At 43.9% G+C, this 21,396-nt stretch overlaps 1 long non-coding RNA gene across 1 annotated transcript in view; it reads left to right on the top strand.

Moving 5' to 3' along the window:
- LOC138852798 (uncharacterized) overlaps window positions 1–21,396 on the top strand; it is a 626,019-nt gene that overhangs the window by 140,561 nt on the left and 464,062 nt on the right. The gene's annotated exons all lie outside the window — the stretch shown is intronic.

A 21,396-nucleotide genomic window follows, 5' to 3' on the forward strand; every position in this document is an offset into this window, starting at 1 on the left:
TGGTGTTTTCGTTCAAGATGGGTGAGTGTGAATGAGTGGAAGGTACCTCGGGATTGCAAGCGAGCATGCATGATTAGTTCTTTTGTATAAGAGAGAATGAGATAAAAGAAAGTGTTTGAATTATGCCATGCAAAGTGCATGGCAGAGTTATTTAAAGAATTAAGGGTAAGTTGGAGAGCAGAACTGCATAGAAACAAGGAGCTTATAGGAAAGGTGAGGAGTATGTAGTCCAAGAAACATATAAATGAACTACTTAGGAAAAGAATATGGAAGGGTGGATAGATGTTACGAAAGTATAGAATTTGAGGTAGATTATTGTAAGTAGTAAAATGTTTGTGGACAGCGAGGCTCAGGCTATGTAGAAAAGAGGGGGACAGGAATGTGTGGTGACACCATAGTATTTTTAATATTTTTATAGTTAGGGTTGTCAAAATAAGTGAACGCTTTAGTGTTGGAGTAATTTGCAGGATTCAAAGATAACGAATACAAAGTGAGAGTTGTCATAGTTTTTTGCTGATTACATGGTTCTTTTGGGAGATTCTGAAGAAAAGTTGCAAAGGTTGTAGACGGATTTGGGAGTGGAAGCTAAAGAAGAAATTCAAAAGTGAAGATAGATGAGAGCAAGGTAATTAGAGTAACAAAGAAAAAAATAGGCAGCGAAAGATTTGATACCAGACTGGAGGGAGGGAGCGAGCAGAGAGGAAGCAAATGCATTTAGATATCTGGGAGTGGACTTGTCGGCAGATGGGGGTCTATGAAAGACGAGATGAACGATAGAAATGACGAGAGTAAAAAAGGTTGGTGATGCATTGAGGTATCTGTGGAGACAAAACCTAATCCATGGAGGTAAAAAAGGGAAGTACCAAAGTATACAGGGTTGCCACAAAAACACACTCTGATTTCAGACAAGTATAACATGTAACTTTATTGTAATAATCTTTCACAGTTAGCTTCAGATGCAGAATTTCATTGTTTCATGTGGTATAGGGCAGCATTAAAGACACTCAATGTGCGCTCCTTTAGTTGCTCGGCAAACGTTGATGCGATACTTCAGTTCGGTCCAGACACTCTGCAGCATATCTGGTGTTATCATGCGAACTGCTTCAGTGATCGAAAATTTTAGCTCCTCCAGGGTTGCAGGTAGTGGTGGCATGTAAACTGTGCTGTTCGCGTACACCCAAAGACACAAGTCACAAACAGATCCGATGGCCTCGCACGCCACTTGCAGAGGTCACCGGACCTAACTGTTTGTGACTTCTTACTTTGGGGGTACGTGAAGAGCACAGTTTACGTACAACAACTACCTGCAACCCTGGAGGAGCTGAAAATTTCGATCACTGAAGCAGTTCGCATGATAACACCAGACATGCTGCAGAGCGTCTGGACCGAACTGGACTATCGCATCGATGTTTGCCGAGCAACCGGAGGGGTGCACAATTGGTGCCTTTAATGTTACCTTATACCACATGAAACTGAATGAAATCCTGCATCTGAAGCTATTAACTGTGAAAGATTATTGCAATAAAGTTGCATGTTATACCCGTTTGAAATCATGGAATGTTTTTGTCTACACCCTGTATATATAGAAAATAAAAATAAAATAAAATACCGGAGTATAGTGGAACCAACACTGTTGTATGGGTGTCAAGCATGGGTTGTGAGCGTTGCAACAAGCAGGAGGCTGGAAGCAGTGATCACGTGTTTGAGCGTAACGTATTGTGTAAATATTATAGAGAAAATTTACAACCCGGGGATTAGTTGGTGAGGGGTTACCGCAGTATTATTTAAAAGGTGGGGGAGTAATTTAGGTGATTATCACATACTGAGTGCCTGAACCAAAATAGAATAATTAGGAGTATATATAAATCTGTGATACAAAACTGGTTATTTAAAAAAGCGTGGAGGAAAAATAACTTAATACCACGATAATTTAGCAAATGAAGAAGTGGGGGAAAGAGGGAGGAGGAGGAGGAGGAGGAAAGGGAGGAAGGTCGGGGAGTGTAAAGTGAGTGGGGGATGGGAAATGGCTGTGAAATGGGGGATAGAAAGCAGAAAGAGGCAAGAGACTGGAAAATCTCAAGGGCGATGAAGAATATGAGAGTGCGACTTGACGTGACTTACTTATAAGAGTGGGAAAAACCACTGGGAGAAACAGTAGTGGTAAAGGAAGGGAGAGAGAATTATGATAGAGCAATTGTAAAGAGAGGGTGAGGCTTTTGGATAGACAAAGCAGTGGTGAAGGGAAGGTAAGTAAAGTTGACTAATGGATTAGAAACACTGGTAATGGGATGTGGGAGATTGGAAAAAATTATCACTCTTGAAGGGAGGTGAAAGTGATCGATAAAAAGGGAAAAGAACTGCACTTTAAAGAATGGGGAAGAGAGGGGGAAGAAAGGGTGAAAGGAAGGTGGGGAGAGGAGGGAGGGGGAAGGCAGGATTCTAACGAAAGGTAATGGGAGAGGAATTGTACGAAGAAAGAGTTGCAAATTATTCAAAATCTGAGATGGTAGAATGGAACAGAAAACGAGGTAAATGGAAGAGACAAGGAAAGGGAAAGGGAGAGTTGGGAGTTGAGTTGATGGTCCATAAAGGGAGAACTTTGAGGAGGTGATTAATTTCTGTCAGGCTGTACGAGGTGCTGATGGTGTGCCCTTCCTGTCTCCCAGACCTCCACGCAAAGGTTCATCTTCCATGTTTCCTCACTCCTGATGGTCTCCCAGACCTCTACACAGTGGTTCATCCTCCATGGCCGGAGAAGTGGTAGATGCAGTTTAATATAGATAAATGCAAAGTTCTAAATGTTGGACAGGAAAATAACCATGCCACACATAAACTAAATGTGGATCTTAATATTGCGGATTGCGAAAAAGATTTAGGCGTTCCGGTTAGCTGTAATCTGAAACCAAGACAACAGTGCATAAGTGTTCGCATTAAAGCTAACAGAATCCTTGGCTTCATATCAAGAAGCATAAATAATAGGAGTCCTCAGGTTGTTCTTCAACTCTATATATCCTTGGTTAGGCCTCAAATAGACTATGCTGCTCAGATCTGGTCACCATATTACAGAATGGATATAAATGCTCTGGAAAACATACAAAGGAGGATGACAAAGTTGATCCCATGTATCAGAAATCTTCCCTGTGAGGATAGACTGAGGGCCGTGAATCTGCACTCTCTAGAAAGACGTAGAATTAGGGTATATATGATTGAGGTGCATAAATGGAAGACAGGAATAAATAAAGGGGGATGTAAATAGCGTGCTAAAAATATCTAGCCTAGACAGGACTCGCAGCAATGGTTTTAAGTTGGCAAAATTCAGATTCAGGAAGGATATAGAAAAGCACTGGTTTGGAAATAGTTGTGGATGAGTGGAACAAACTCCCGAGTACAGTTATAGAGGCTAAAACGTTATGTAGTTTTAAAAATAGGTTAGATAAATACATGAGTGGGTGTGGGTGGGTGTGAGTTGGAGCTGATTAGCTTGTGCTACTAGGTCAGTTGCCGTGTTCCTTCCTTAAGTGAATGTAACCTGACCTGACTAGGTTTGGGCATTGGCTTAAGCCGGTAGGAGTCTTGGACCTGCCTCGCATGGGCCAGTAGGCCTGCTGCAGTGTTCTTATGTTCTTATGTTTCCTCGCTCCTGATGATCTCCCAGACCTCCACACAGTGGTTCATTCTCCATGTTTCCTCGCTCCTGATGGTCTCCCAGACCTCCACACAGTGGTTCATCCTCCATGTTTCCTCGCTCCTGATGGTCTCCCAGACCTCTACACAGTGGTTCATCCTCCATGTTTCCTCGCTCCTGATGGTCTCCCAGACCTCCACACAGTGGTTCATCCTCCATGTTTCCTCGCTCCTGATGGTCTCCCAGACCTCTACACAGTGGTTCATCCTCCATGTTTCCTTGCTTCTGATGGTCTCCCAGACCTCCACACAGTGGTTCATCCTCCATGTTTCCTCGCTCCTGATGGTCTCCCAGACCTCTACACAGTGGTTCATCCTCCATGTTTCCTCGCTCCTGATGGTCTCCCAGACCTCCACACAGTGGTTCATCCTCCATGTTTCCTTGCTTCTGATGGTCTCCCAGACCTCCACACAGTGGTTCATCCTCCATGTTTCCTCGCTCCTGATGGTCTCCCAGACCTCCACACAGTGGTTCATCCTCCATGTTTCCTTGCTTCTGATGGTCTCCCAGACCTCTACACAGTGGTTCATCCTCCATGTTTCCTTGCTTCTGATGGTCTCCCAAACCTCCACACAGTGGTTCATCCTCCATGTTTCCTCGCTCCTGATGGTCTCCCAGACCTCTACACAGTGGTTCATCCTCCATGTTTCCTTGCTTCTGATGGTCTCCCAGACCTCCACACAGTGGTTCATCCTCCATGTTTCCTCGCTCCTGATGGTCTCCCAGACCTCTACACAGTGGTTCATCCTCCATGTTTCCTTGCTTCTGATGGTCTCCCAGACCTCCACACAGTGGTTCATCCTCCATGTTTCCTCGCTCCTGATGGTCTCCCAGACCTCTACACAGTGGTTCATCCTCCATGTTTCCTCGCTCCTGATGGTCTCCCAGACCTCCACACAGTGGTTCATCCTCCATGTTTCCTCGCTCCTGATGGTCTCCCAGACCTCTACACAGTGGTTCATCCTCCATGTTTCCTTGCTTCTGATGGTCTCCCAGACCTCCACACAGTGGTTCATCCTCCATGTTTCCTCGCTCCTGATGGTCTCCCAGACCTCTACACAGTGGTTCATCCTCCATGTTTCCTCGCTCCTGATGGTCTCCCAGACCTCCACACAGTGGTTCATCCTCCATGTTTCCTTGCTTCTGATGGTCTCCCAGACCTCCACACAGTGGTTCATCCTCCATGTTTCCTCGCTCCTGATGGTCTCCCAGACCTCCACACAGTGGTTCATCCTCCATGTTTCCTTGCTTCTGATGGTCTCCCAGACCTCTACACAGTGGTTCATCCTCCATGTTTCCTTGCTTCTGATGGTCTCCCAGACCTCCACACAGTGGTTCATCCTCCATGTTTCCTCGCTCCTGATGGTCTCCCAGACCTCTACACAGTGGTTCATCCTCCATGTTTCCTTGCTTCTGATGGTCTCCCAGACCTCCACACAGTGGTTCATCCTCCATGTTTCCTCGCTCCTGATGGTCTCCCAGACCTCCACACAGTGGTTCATCCTCCATGTTTCCTTGCTTCTGATGGTCTCCCAGACCTCCACACAGTGGTTCATCCTCCATGTTTCCTCGCTCCTGATGGTCTCCCAGACCTCCACACAGTGGTTCATCCTCCATGTTTCCTTGCTTCTGATGGTCTCCCAGACCTCCACACAGTGGTTCATCCTCCATGTTTCCTCGCTCCTGATGGTCTCCCAGACCTCTACACAGTGGTTCATCCTCCATGTTTCCTTGCTCCTGATGGTCTCCCAGACCTCCACACAGTGGTTCATCCTCCATGTTTCCTCGCTCCTGATGGTCTCTCAGACCTCTAAACAGTGGTTCATCCTCCATGTTTCCTTGCTTCTGATGGTCTCCCAGACCTCCACACAGTGGTTCATCCTCCATGTTTCCTCGCTCCTGATGGTCTCCCAGACCTCTACACAGTGGTTCATCCTCCATGTTTCCTTGCTTCTGATGGTCTCCCAGACCTCCACACAGTGGTTCATCCTCCATGTTTCCTCGCTCCTGATGGTCTCCCAGACCTCCACACAGTGGTTCATCCTCCATGTTTCCTTGCTTCTGATGGTCTCCCAGACCTCCACACAGTGGTTCATCCTCCATGTTTCCTCGCTCCTGATGGTCTCCCAGACCTCCACACAGTGGTTCATCCTCCATGTTTCCTTGCTTCTGATGGTCTCCCAGACCTCCACACAGTGGTTCATCCTCCATGTTTCCTCGCTCCTGATGGTCTCCCAGACCTCCACACAGTGGTTCATCCTCCATGTTTCCTTGCTTCTGATGGTCTCCCAGACCTCCACACAGTGGTTCATCCTCCATGTTTCCTTGCTTCTGACTGCTTCATGTTTTGACGTTTCTGAGATTTTTTCAAGAATTCATAGGCGATGACAATTTTTTTTACTTAAAAATATTGTTTAAAAAGTTATTATGGAGTCAAAAGCACCTAAGCTTACGTATTTTAATGAATTATTCTTTTATAAACCAGGTGATTTATCATACTTAGAGAATTGAGAACACTATCTTTCATATTTTGCCATCGTATTGTTTTCACGTTTAATTGCTTGGTCCTGAATAACCCTACATAGTTTGTTCTAATTAACATTCTCCGGCTGGTTCTCTGTAATAAACCTAGTTACACTTTATATCAAAGCCTTAATTAAAAAAACTCATCACTCAGTGAGAGCTTAATCAAGTTAAACTGAGAACAGGACACTCCTTACAAAGACCAACAGCCGGGTGATAGGGGAGGCGCAGTTGAGAATAAGGAATCAGAGTTGCACAGTGGGTGACCTGGTGTTAGAGACTATAGGATGAGAGGACAGGCGACATACGATGGGTCATGATGTCATAGGATGGTGTCATTGGACGGGTTTTCAGAAGTGAAACCAAATGGTTTTGCTTCATGGTTTCGAGAAACCTAGATGGTGGTAGACTCGGGACTCTTTAGTTTTTCTCTCAGTCTTATGATGAAGGATAAGACACACATGTAACACTTGGGGTTTTTTTTTTTGTCTGAAGATCCTTTGCTAACCAGTGGCTTTTTCAGTTCATTCCTGTCTATGTGAAGAATAGACAGGAATATGGACTCAGATATGCTGTAGTCAGATGAAATGCAGCAGTTGAAAGTCACTGGTGGGTGGGAAACAAAAGTGGAAGTAGGTCATGCCCAAGAGTTGGCCAGAGATTAACAAAAGGCATATCCACTATACAAAGAGTTTATGGTACTGCCATGTCAGACAAGTAACAGGAACGTATTGTAATGATCAGCTGATACTCTATGATGGGTCTTGATAGTTTCTGATTGGTTCACCTTGTTTGATCCTTCCTCTATAAAATTTCATGGTTGGTACTGGTTGGTCCGCCCTCTTACTAGGAAGCGGAGCATATTTTGTGAATAGTTATAACTGTCACCAGTCTGTGAGGATGAGATACAGTGAATGGAAGCGTGTGTGTGTGTGTGTGTGTATGTATATATGTATGTATATATGTATGTAATATATGTATATATATATATATATATATATATATATATATATATATATATATATATATATATATATATATATATATATAATTTTATATTATGCAAATATCGCAAACCAAGTGATACAGGATGCACTGGTATGCCTCGGGGCACTTCCTGCCCTTCTCTTCCTCCCTCCCTCACTCCAGTGAATACATCCTCTGGGATCGAGCTAATAAGCTCGGACATCCTCCTTTTTTCTGCAACTCTGCAAACTCCTGATGTGTTGATTGCAACACGAGGCCTAGAGCTATCATTCTACTTCCTCTATGGTTGTTTTGCGACCTGCTCTGAAACCATGTTGCCCTGGGTTGTGCAATTTTTGGGAGTCCAGGTGGTTTGCTATCCTGCTTCTTAGAACTCTTTCAGTATAAAAAGTGACCTGAAATAATTACAATATCAGGACCCCAATTATGTATATACTGTCCTATAACACATCCCAACAAACTGTCAATACCCCAAACCCCTCCTTTAAAGTGCAGGCATTGCACTTCCCATTTCTAGAACTCAAGTCCGGCTGTATAAAAATAACTGGTTTCCCTGAATCCCTTCACTAAATATTACCCTCCCCACACTCCAACAGCTCGTCAGATCCCAAAAACCATTCCTCTCCATTCACTCCTAGCACGCTCATGCACGCTTGCTGGAAGTCCAAACCCCTCACCCACAAAACTTCCTTTACCCCTTCCCTCCAACCTTTTCGAGGACGACACCTACCTCGCCTTCCCCTACTTTGATCCATTCTCTCTTAATAACCAAAGCGCCTCAGCAACCCCTCTTCAGCCCTCTGACTAATACTTTTATTAACTCCACACCCTGTAATTTCCACACTTCGAATTCTCTGCATAATATTTACAGCACACATTGCCCGTAGACAGGACATCTCCACTGCCTCCTCACTGCAGCCTTTACAACCCAAGCTTCACACCCATATAAGTGTTGATAACGTGTTTTGTCTCCACATATACCTCAACACACCACTCACGTTTTTTCCCTCGTCAATTCTATGGTTAACCTCATCGTTCATAAACCCATCCACTGACACATCAACTCCCAAATATCTGAAAACATTCACTTCTTCCATACTCCTCCTGTCCTATGTGATGTCCAGTTTTTCTTTCAATCATTTGATGCCCTCATCACCTTACTCTTATCTATATTCACTTTCAACTTTCTACCTTTACACACACTCCCAAACTCGTCCACTAACCTTTGCAACTTTTCTTTCGAATTGCCCATAAGCACATTATCATCAGCAAAAATAACTGTGTCAACTCGCATTTTGTATTTGATTCCCCATAATTTAATCCCACCCCTCTCCCCAACACCCTAGCATTTACTTCTTTTACAACCCCATCTATAAATATATTAAACAACCATGGTGACATTACACATCCCTGTCTAAGACCTACTTTTACCGGGAAGTAGTCTCCCCCTCTTCTACACACCCTAACCTGAGCCTCACTATCCTCATAAAAACTCTTTACAGCATTTAGTAACTTACTACCTGTACCATATACTTGTAAAATCTGCCACATTGCTTCCCTATCCACTCTATCATATGCCTTTTCTAGATCCATAAATGTAATGAAAACTTCCCTGCCTTTATCTAAATGCTGTTCACATGTATGCTTCAATGTAAACATTTGATCCTAGGTGCCTGTCCAGCGTGCCTCGTTGTGCTCCGGGTTTTCTCGTGTTTTCACGGTCGCTCTTACGTGCTAGAACTTTAATTTGTGCCATCAATCATATACGATACATCCTTCTAGCGCCTGGAACCAATCTTGGCCAGAAAATATATACTGAGTCAAAAAAGGAGGATTAGTGTGCACTACCTAGCAGAGTTTACTGTCAGAGGGGAATCAGGCCTGAGTGCCGTGTGCAAAATAATAATAATAAAACTTTTCTTTGTCAGAGGAAAGAAAGTCTCCCTGATAATATTGTGTATACATAGTGTTATAGTGTATACTACAGTGGCACCCTAGTATATAGATAATAAATGCTAAAGTGTCATTTAAAACAGGTAAATTTGTAACTGAAGTGATAAGCCTAAAGAGGCAGGTGCCAGAAGTCGCCAGAAACTTACCACAGGTCAGCTGTTTTAATAATCTTCCTGGCCTGCTAGTGTACCTCGCATATAATCTAGTGATACCAGTGAATAGGAGAATTCAGTGTTGTAGTAGCAACTAACCAGTAATATAATGGTACTTAGTGGAGTGGAGTGACTTTCATTAGTTTTTTTCTCTTTTCTTGAAATACCAGACGTATACTGTGAAATTCATATAACCTGTAGTTACCAGCGGTCGCAATATACACAACGAGAAGCAAATATTACTACAGAAAAAGTGTCTTTCCTCCAAAAATTCCACCAGTCAACTATAGTGATAATATAGCATTTGTTGTGGTGGAGACGGAAAAAAACCTAGAAAAGCTAGATACAGTGATCGATAAACAAGGGTTGAGGCTCGACCGTTCGTCATTGTAGGAGCTGCCAGCAATCACCGGTTCTTCAACACGCAAGTTATACTTTTGTATCAATCAAATCACATATTACTCGGTTAGATAATTTCCAGTAGATCCTTCATGTGTTAGCCCAAATCACCGACCAGTATGTTTTAAATAAGTGACCCTGATCAGATCCGACTGGTTCCGAACCCTTGACTGGTCCGAACCCTTGACTGGTCCGAACCCTTGACTGGACTAAACCCTTGACCAGTTTCAAACGGATTCGTTGGACAATAAAGCATACTGTAAACAGACGGGGTTTTAGGCGGCCTTATCAAACACAAACAATAAATATAAAACAAACGTACTCCGGTAAGCTGTATTAATATACAAGTACAGTTAGAAACAGAAATACAAATAGCTAGCGCTTCACTTTAAGGAGGTTATTAGTAGAATATTCAAGAGGTTACTAGTAGAATTACAGTAAATCAACCATTCAAATCACATTATGAAGCTCTGTGTAGTCTGCAGTCAATCAAACAAACGGGCTTCCGCATGGATAAATTGTCATTTTTGTGAAAATTGGTGTCACGCCCCTTGTGCAGATATCCAAGAACTATCTACAAGCAGTATTAAATCAGGGAAGTGTTTTTGGGTATGCCCAAATGAGATAAATCTGTGGACTAAAATCACATTGGTATTAAAAGAGGATAACATCAAAGCAGCCTTCATAGAAAACCTGGAAGCATTCTATAACAGATGGGAAAATAAAAAGTCTGGGCTGGATGGTATCACCCTTGGTGCTGGCCATGTAGTTAGAAACTGTAAGGCTGGAGGTGCTGCCCTGGTAGTCAGTAAATGTGGGGCTGATAGTGCTGTCCTGGTAGACAGTAATGGTGAAGCTGGAGGTGCTGTCCTGGGAGACAGTAATGGTGAAGCTGGAGATTTTGTCCAGGTAGTCAGGAAATATACGCAGGAGGGAATGCATATAAATGACCTCATGGGAGACAGGAGCTGTAGTGGGGAAACAAGTGTAGTCAAGGACAAGATAAAACCAATATTACAAACTAGTAATACCACAGGAAATAGCAAACAAGAGGACTCCACTAGCAATAGTGAGGATATATTACCAAAAACAACTGGTGAGAGCTCCATTGTTGGTGCTAGTGAGGATAGGAATAAGACAGGTAAACATGCACCAACAGGGAATACAGTCACAGAAACCCAAGGCAAACGGAAACCAAGCCTGTGCACATACTATGCACTTGGTATCTGCAGGCATGGGAAATCTGGAAAAACAGATGGGACGTGCAACTATGACCACCCTAGAAAATGCCGTGCCCATATGACAACAGGAAAATGCAAACTCCCTTCCTGTAAGCTTTTTCACCCTGAAATGTGTCCCTCTTCAGTACAGGAAAGACTGTGCTATAACTTAAATTGCCAGGCACACCATCTAAAGGGGACAAAAAGATACAAAACATCCAGGCCATGGGAAAACCTGGGTAGCCACAGCCACTCAAGAGGGAGAGGTTTTTTAGTGCCAGGAAGGAAAAAAAACTGGCAGGAAATGGCGGAAATCGTACACCAAATCCAGTCATTCCTGGAGTGGAACCACAGTCGATGGCCTCCACTCCAAACCAACAGATACAGATACTAATGCCGGAAAAAAAATCCCCCCCCCCAGTACCAACAATACCACCAGTCCGATGACATTCTTCTTTGCAAATATACAGGGTCTAAAGCCAGCAACGAACAACAAAATACCTTTCATCCGTGGACTGCTTGCAGAGGCAAATGCAATGTTCGCGGCTTTCACAGAGACCCACATAAAGGATCACTTGGACAACGAAATATGGATCCCAGGTTACAACCTATACAGATGCGACAGAGTGAACAGGCAAAAGGGGGGGGGGGGGTTGGCCTGTACATCGCAGAGTCACTTGTTTGCACAGAACTGCTTAATGCCTCAAATGATGTAGTGGAAGTTTTAGCAGTAAAGATCGAGAACCAAAACCTAGTCATTGTGGTAGTCTACAAGCCTCCGGATGCAACGTCCCAGCAATTCCAGGAACAGCTGTTAAAAATTGACCACTGTCTGGAAAATCTGCCAGCTCCTGCCCCCAACATCTTGCTCCTGGGGGATTTCAACTTAAGGCACCTAAAATGGAGGAATATAGCAAATAATGTTGTTGCAGTGATAACACCAGGAGGCAGCTCTGACGAGAACTCACACACACACGAGCTTTTAAATCTCTGCACAAAATTCAATTTAAACCAGCAAATAATAGAGCCTACTAGACTGGAGAATACACTAGACCTCATCTTCACTAACAATGATGATCTGATACGAAATGTCACCATATCAAAAACAATATACTCAGATCACAACATAATCGAGGTTCAGACATGTATGCGCGGAGCCCCAGACCGACATAATGAGATTAGTCACGAGGGAGCATTCACCAAATTCAACTTCAATAACAAAAACATAAAGTGGGACCAAGTAAACCAAGTCCTAACCGATATAAGCTGGGAAGATAGACTAAGCAACACAGACCCCAACTTATGCCTAGAACAGATTAACTCGGTGGCACTCGATGTATGCACAAGGCTTATTCCTCTAAGAAAAAGGAGGAGTAGATGTAAAATAGAAAGAGACAGGCGCTCCCTTTACAGGCGACGGAAAAGAATAACAGAGCGGCTAAAAGAGGCCAATATATCTGAAATGCGTAGGGAGTCACTGGTCAGAGAAATAGCAAACATCGAACTTAAGCTAAAGGAATCTTATAGGAGTCAGGAATCGCGGGAAGAACTAAAAGCCATAAATGAAATCGAAAGAAACCCAAAGTATTTCTTTTCCTATGCCAAATCAAAGTCGAGAACAACGTCCAGTATTGGGCCCCTACTTAAACAAGATGGGTCCTACACAGATGACAGCAAGGAAATGAGTGAGCTACTCAAGTCCCAATATGACTCAGTTTTTAGCAAGCCGCTAACCAGACTGAGAGTCGAAGATCAAAATTAATTTTTTATGAGAGAGCCACAGAATTTGGTTAACACAAGCCTATCTGATGTTATCCTGACGCCAAATGACTTCGAACAGGCGATAAATGACATGCCCATGCACTCTGCCCCAGGGCCAGACTCATGGAACTCCGTGTTCATCAAGAACTGCAAGAAGCCCCTATCACGAGCTTTTACCATCCTATGGAGAGGGAGCATGGACACGGGGGTCGTCCCACAGTTACTAAAAACAACAGACATAGCCCCACTCCACAAAGGGGGCAGTAAAGCAATAGCAAAGAACTACAGACCGATAGCACTAACATCCCATATCATAAAAATCTTTGAAAGGGTCCTAAGAAGCAAGATCGCCACCCATCTAGAAACCCATCAATTACACAACCCAGGGCAACATGGGTTTAGAACAGGTCGCTCCTGTCTGTCTCAACTATTGGATCACTACGACAAGGTCCTAGATGCACTAGAAGACAAAAAGAATGCAGATGTAATATATACAGACTTTGCAAAAGCCTTCGACAAGTGTGACCATGGCGTAATAGCGCACAAAATGCGTGCTAAAGGAATAACAGGAAAAGTTGGTAGATGGATCTATAATTTCCTCACAAACAGAACACAAAGAGTAGTAGTCAACAGAGTAAAGTCCGAGGCAGCTACGGTGAAAAGCTCTGTTCCACAAGGCACAGTACTCGCTCCCATCTTGTTTCTCATCCTCATATCTGACATAGACAAGGATGTCAGCCACAGCACCGTGTCTTCCTTTGCAGATGACACCCGAATCTGCATGACAGTGTCTTCCATTGCAGACACTGCAAGGCTCCAGGCGGACATCAACCAAATCTTTCAGTGGGCTGCAGAAAACAATATGAAGTTCAACGATGAGAAATTTCAATTACTCAGATATGGTAAACACGAGGAAATTAAATCTTCATCAGAGTACAAAACAAATTCTGGCCACAAAATAGAGCGAAACACCAACGTCAAAGACCTGGGAGTGATCATGTCGGAGGATCTCACCTTCAAGGACCATAACATTGTATCAATCGCAGCTGCTAGAAAAATGACAGGATGGATAATGAGAACCTTCAAAACTAGGGATGCCAAGCCCATGATGACACTCTTCAGGTCACTTGTTCTATCTAGGCTGGAATATTGCTGCACACTAACAGCACCTTTCAAGGCAGGTGAAATTGCTGACCTAGAAAATGTACAGAGAACCTTCATGGCGCGCATAACGGAGATAAAACACCTCAATTACTGGGAGCGCTTGAAGTTCCTGAACCTGTATTCCCTGGAACGCAGGCGGGAGAGATACATGATTATATACACCTGGAAAATCCTAGAGGGACTAGTACCGAACTTGCACACGAAAATCACTCACTACGAAAGCAAAAGACTTGGCAGACGATGCAACATCCCCCCAATGAAAAGCAGGGGTGTCACTAGCACGTTAAGAGACCATACAATAAGTGTCAGGGGCCCGAGACTGTTCAACTGCCTCCCAGCATACATAAGGGGGATTACCAATAGACCCCTGGCAGTCTTCAAGCTGGCACTGGACAAGCACCTAAAGTTGGTACCTGACCAGCCGGGCTGTGGCTCGTACGTTGGTTTGCGTGCAGCCAGCAGTAACAGCCTGGTTGATCAGGCTCTGATTCACCAGGAGGCCTGGTCACAGACCGGGCCGGGACTCTCTCCAGGTAATCCCCTATCCACTCTAAAGCCTCCTTGCTCATCCGCAATCCTACTCTCTGTCTTACCTCTAATTCTTTCAGTAATAACTCTACCGTACACTTTTCCTGGTATACTCCATAAACTTATTCCCCTATAATTTTTACAATCTCCCTTGTCCCCCTTCCCTTTATATAAAGGAACTATACATGCTCTCTGCCAATCCCTAGGCACCTTCCTCTCTTTAATACATTTATTAAACAAAAATACCAACCACTCCAACACTACTGCTATTTGTGTCATGAATCAGTTCCTGCTGATGCCTCACGCAACACTCACATGCTCTTGTTCTCCTAGATGTTATACCTTGGCCAGTCTTACCGCTTCCCTTTCTTCGTCGACATTTAAAAGTTCCTCAGAATATTCCTGCCATCTACCCAATACCTCCAGCTCCCCATCTACTAACTTTCCTACTCTATTTTAAACTGATAAATCCATTCGTTCCCTAGGCTTTCTTAACTTGTTTATCTCGCTCCAAAATTTGTTCTTGTTTTCATTAAAATTTCTTGACAGTGCCTCTCCCGCTCTATCATCTGCTCTCCTTTTGCACTCTCTTACCACTCTCTTCACCTTTCTTTTACTCTCATAAGCTAACTTTTTCTCTTTTATCACACCCTTTACTTCATCATTCCACCAATCACTCCTCTTTCCTCCTGCATCCTCCCTCCTATAACCACAAACTTCTTCCCCACATTCTAAAACTGTTTTTTTAAAACTATTCCAACCCTCTTCAACCCCCCCATCCTCACTACTCATACTTGCACCAGCCCATCTTTCTGCCAATAGTCGCTTATATCTCACCCGAACTTCCTCCTCCCTTAGTTTATACTCTTTTACATCTCTTATTGTTTCCATTTTCCTTTCGTCCCATCTACCTCTTAATCTAACTGTAGCTACAACTAAATAATGATCCGATATATCAGTTGCCCCTCTATAAACATGTACTTCCTGAAGCCTACCCATCAACCTTTTATCCAGCAATAAATAATCTAACAAACTACTTTCATTACGTGCTATATCATACCTTGTATACTTATCCTCTTTTTCCTAAAATATGTATTATTTATTACCAAACCTCTTTCTACACATAGCTCAATTAAAGGCTCCCCATCTTCATTTACCCCTGGCACCCCAAATTACCTACTACTCCCTCCACAATATTTTTACCCACTTTAGCATTAAAATCCCCAACCACAAGTACTCTCACACTTGGTTCAAAACTCCTCTTGCACTCAACATTTATCAAAATCTCTCTCTCCTCTACATTACTATAACCCACTTTTCACATCCAACCCTTATTTTGTTCCACATAATCCTTGAATTAATACATTTATATTCCCTCTTTTCCTGCCATAACTAATCTTTCAACATTATTGATACTCCTTCTTTAGCTCTAACTCTATTTGAAACCCCTGACCTAATCCCATTTATTTCTCCTCACTGAAGCTCTCCCACCCCTTTCAGCTTTGCTTCACTTAAAGGCAGGACATCCAGCTTCTTCTCATTCACAACATCCACAATCATCTTTTTCTTAACATTTGCACAACATCCACGCACATTCAAACATCCCACTTTGATGGTTTTTTCTTTTTCTTTTTAGTAGGCTATGCAGGAAAAGGGGTTACTAGCCCATTGTTCCCGGCATTTTAGTTCACTTTTACAAGACGCATGGCTTACAGAGGAAAGATTATTCCACTTTTCCATGGATATAAAAGGAAAAAGCAATAAGAACAAGAACTATTAAGATAAAATCAAAGAAAACTCCGATGAGTGTGTATATGTAAACGTGTACATGTATGTGCAGTGTGACCTAAGTGTAAGTAGAAGTAACAAGACGTACCTGAAATCTTGCATGTTTGTGACAGACTCCAACAATCCTACCATGTAAAACAATTACAGGCTTTTGTTTTATACTCATTTGGCAGGACGGTAGTACTTCCCTGGGTGGTTGCTGTCTACCAACCTACTACCTACTATATATATATATATATATATATATATATATATATATATATATATATATATATATATATATATATATATATATATTATATATATATATTATATATATATATATATATATATTATATATATATATATTATATATATATTATATATATATATATATATAATGTATATATAGTGTGTGTGTGTGTGTGTGTGTGTGTGTGTGTGTGTGTGTGTGTGTGTGTGCGCGCGCACGCGCGAATAAATCGTTTCGTGATTTTATTAATGTACAGACTGCTCGGGAAGGCTTGTACCTAAACACGATGAGGTTGAAAATAGTCTGAGGTTCCACGACCACGTATGTTCTCGCACCAGGGGAAACGCCCTTAGTTCCACTGGGCGCCTGTAGCAGCTATTCTGTTAATGGTGTGTACTCACCTAGTTGTACTCGCCTAGTTGTGGTTGCAGGGTCTAGTCACAGCTCCTGGCCCCGCCTCTTCACTAGCCGCTACCAGGTCGCTCTTCCAGCTCTATGAGCTTCATCATACTTCTTGTTAAAGCTATGTATGGATCCTCCTTCCACTACATTACTTTACAGATTTTTCCACTTCCTGACAACTCTGTGACTGAAGAAATACTTCCTAACATCCCTATGATTCATCTGAGTCTTCAACTTCCAACTGTGACCCCTTGTTACTGTGTCCCATCTCTGGAACAACCTGTCTCTGTCCACCTTGTCGATTCTTCTTAGTATTTTATATCTTGTTATCATGTCCCCCTATCTCTCCTGTCTTCCAGTGTCGTCAGGTCGATTTCCCTTAACCTCTCCTCGTAGGACATACCCCTTAGCTCCGGGACTAGTTGCAAACCTTTGCAGTTTCACACATTGACATTGCCAATGGTCCAAGTCGGACCGAAACGTCGTCGTAAGCTTCTCTCTTTTATTTGCGGGTTATTTATGTATCGTTCCAGTCACGGTATTGTGCCTTTTTTGTTATTTATTTGCAGTTTCTCTAGTTTCCTTACATGCTTGGCTACGTGTGGGTTCCAAACTGGTGCTGCATACTCCAATATGGGCCTAACGTACACAGTGTACAGGGTCCTGAACGATTCCTTATTAAGATGTTGGAATGCTGTTCCTATGTTTGCTAGGCGCCCATATGCTGCACCAGTTATTTTTTTTTTTTGATGTTCGTCTCAGGAGATGTGCCCGGTGTTATACTCACCCCAAGATCCTTTTCCTTGAGTGAGGTTTGTAGTCTGTACCCCTTCCCCTTGTATTCTTCTTTGCCCTTCCCCAGTCTTCATGACTTTGCACTTGGTGGGGTTGAACTCCAGGGGCCAGATGCTGGACCAGGCCTGCAACCTGTTCAGATCCCTTTGTAGTTCTGCCTGGTCCTCGTCGTATTGAATTCTTTTCATCAACTTAATATCTGCAAACAGGGACGCTTCGGAGTCTATTCCTTGCGTCATGTTGACAAATACCAGAAACAGCACCGGTACTAGGACTGACCCCTGTGTCACCCTGCTCGTTACAGGCACCGACTCTGACACCTCGCCACGTGCCATGACTCGCTGTTGTCTTCCTGACAGGTATTCCTTGATCCATTGTAGTGCCTTCCCTGGTCCTCCAGCTTTTGCACTAATCTCTTGTGTGGAACTGTGTCAAGACGCCTTCTTACAGTCCAAGAAAATGCATTCTGCCCATCCTTCTCTCTCTGTTCTTACTGTCACCCTGTCATAGAACTCCAGTAGGTGTGTGACACATGATTTCCCGTCCCTGAAACCGTGCCGGCTGTCGTTGATAAGCTCATTCCTTTCTAGGTGCTCCACCACTCTTCTGATAATCTCCATGACCTTGGATACTATACACGTCAGGGACAATGGTCTGAAGTTTAATGCTTTGTGTCTGTCTCCTTTTTTGAAAAATTGGGACTACATTTGTTGCTTCCTATACCTCAGGTATTCGCCCTGTTTCAATAGATATTGAAGATTGTTGTTAGTGGTGCACATAGCGCCTCTGCTCCCTCTCTCTGGACCCATGGAGAGATGTTATCCGGCCCCATTGCCTTTGAGGTATCTAGCTCGCTTAGCAGTCTATTCACTTCTTCCCCGGTTGTATGTATTGTGTCCAACACTTGATGGTGTACCCCATCTCTCCGTCTTTCTGGAGTCTCTTCTGTCTCCTCTGTGAACACTTTCTTGAATCTCATGTTTAGCTCCTCACATACTTCACAGTCGTTTCTTGTGAGCTCCCCCTCCTTTCCTCCTCAGACTGATTACCTAGCCCTTGACTGTTGTTTTCCTCCTGATGTGGCTGTACAACAGTTTTGTGTCAGATTTGGCTTTCGTTGCTATGTCATTCTCATATTGTCTTTGGGCCTCTCTTCTTACCTGTGCATATTCTTTTTCTCCTTATCCTCCTGGGTCCTTTAGCTTCTATACTTCTTTCATTCTATAACACATTAGGTTTTGGCCTCCTTGCACCTTTGGGTAAACCAAGGGCTCATCCTGGCTTTTTCGTTATTTCTGTTACCCTTGGGTACAAACCTCTCCTCGGCTTCTTTGCATATTGTTGTCACATATTTCATCTCGTTTACTGACTTCCCTGCCAGTTCTGTCCCACTGAACCCCATGCATTAAATTCTTCATGCCTGTGTAGTCTCCTTTCTTGTAGTTTGACTTCATTTGTTCGGTCCTTCCTGCTTCTCTCTCCACTTGTAATTATACTATGTCTTAGAAGCTCAGAACCACATGATCACTGGCCCTGAGGGGTCTTTCATATGTGATGTCCTCAATATCTGCACTACTCAAGGTGAATACTAGGTCCAGTCTCGCTGGTTCATCCTCTCCTCTCTCTCTGATACTGTCCCTTACATGTTGGTACATGAGGTTTTACAGTACCAGCTCCATCATCTTAGCCCTCAACGTTTTTGAGCCCCCATGTGGCTCCAGGTTCTCCAATCTAATTCATTGTGGTTGAAGTTACCCATAATCAGTAGCTTTGCCCTGCTCACATGAGCCTTTCTGGCCACTTCAGCTAGTGTGTCGACCATCCCTCTATTACTCTCATCATATTCTTGCCTTGGCATCGTAGTTTTCTGTGTTGGGTTATATGTCACTGCAATTTCCATCTTGGGACCTCCAGGCTGAAGCGTTCCTATTATGCAATCTCTTGCTTCTTTGTCTCCTCTCTTCAACTCATCAAAATCCCGTTGGTATTTGATGAGCAGTGCCACTCCTCCACCCCCCCCCCTCTGTTCCTTCCGTCTTTCATCAGGATCAGATATCCCGTTGGAAAGATGGCATCTGTTACCAACTCTGTGAGCTTGGTTTCTGCGAAAGTTATGATGTCTGGTGATGGCTGTGACTCTTTCGTGCCACTTATTCGTTATTCCATCAGCGTTGGTGTACTATACCTTCAGTTTCCTCTCCAACACTCTGTTTTATGGGGTCTGTGAGAGTGGGGGACCTAGCAGTGTGATGTGGGATTCTACAGCGTAGTGTGGGTTGGGGGCTGTAAGTGTGGATTGTGGTTTGCGTTGGGATAGTGTCATTCTGTTTTTGTTCTGTCTCACTCTTGGAACACCCTCTTGTATGCTGACGATTCCTTCAGCCGTTGTTTCTCTTGCAGGATCATTTTTTGCACTGTTTCTGTTTTGAAATTCAGCTTGGCCAACCGATTTCTCTCCTTCAAGTCCCCCCCCCCTAATCTCTGAAAATTTACTATCTCAGACATGTCCTCTTTACCTATTTCTTTGATGTTCTGCTGTCTTTCATTGTGTGCCCTCCCCTCGCTCTCCTGAAGCCCATGAATAAACACTGACTTCTCCCTCTCCTCCTCTCATTGTCTTTCTGTCTGTGTCTCTGGTTTCCATTTGTACATGGTCATTTTCTTCCCTATTTTTTCCTGTAGGTAATGGTGGTATGGCCGTGCCTCTGCATGTGATGTATCCCCCTTTCCACCTTCACCCCTCCCATATCTCTATCCCTGCTCCCAACTGCCCTACCCCTTCATTCCTCGGCCCTGCTTGGTGGGCTGATAGGTCCTTAGCATTAGTTGTGTCTCCTTCCTTTCCGCTGGGCTCCTCGTTCACTAGGGGTGTACCAGCTTCAGATGCTGTCTCCTCTTTTCAGTACCCCTGTGAGTCGCTTCAGCCTATTTGCCTCATTCTAGGACCTTTATCCTGGCTTCTGTAGCTTCGATTTGTGTCTACCATTTCTTCTCCTCCATCCTCTTTTCCAATTCATAGAAATCTTTGCTTCCATCCTATTCTCCATTTTCTCAGAAAACTCGCCTAGTTTCCTCTCCCACTCTTGTTTTATCCTTTTGCATTGCTCTTGCATCCATTCTTCCTTACTAGAACCATTCTTGTCTGATCCCGTGAGCCTTCGACTTCCCTTCTGAGCAACCATTTTTTAATGGGTTAAATGTTGTGGTTGTGTGCATGTGTGTGTGGGGGTGGGGGGTTGCCCGGGGGCGCGATAGGGGGAGAGGGAGGGAGAGGAACAGGGAGTGTGATGGTTGGATGGAGAGAGAGTGGGAAGGTGGCCAGAGGGAAAAGGGGTGGAAGGGAGGGAGGAAGCAAAAGAGATAGGAATGGGAGGAGGGAGGGGGAGGAAGAGAAAAGGGAGAGGGGTGAGAGAGAGAAGGGGGAGAGAGGGAGAGGGAAAGAGATGGAGAATGAGGTGTAATTTGGTGTATGTGCGTAAATGTGTGTACGTGTGTGCGTGTGTGAGTGTTACTTTTGGGTTTGAGTCGTGCGTGGACATGTGTGCGCGTTGTACGTGTGTTTGTGTGTTTGTGTGTGTGTGTGTGTGTGTGTGTGTGTGTGTGTGTGTGTGTGTGTGTGTGTGTGTGTGTGTGTGTGTGGGAGAGGGCAGGGGAGTTGTAAGGGGGAGAGATAGTGGGAGGGGGACAGACTGATGGAGAGGTAAGAGAAAGTGAGACGGTGGGGTAGAGGGGGAAGAGAAAGGTGAGGAAGGGAGGAGGGAAAAACGAGAGAGGGGGGAAGGGAGAGGGAGAGAAAGGACGATAGAG

Source organism: Cherax quadricarinatus, chromosome 16, assembly GCF_038502225.1.
Source record: "Cherax quadricarinatus isolate ZL_2023a chromosome 16, ASM3850222v1, whole genome shotgun sequence".
NCBI lineage: Eukaryota > Metazoa > Arthropoda > Malacostraca > Decapoda > Parastacidae > Cherax > Cherax quadricarinatus.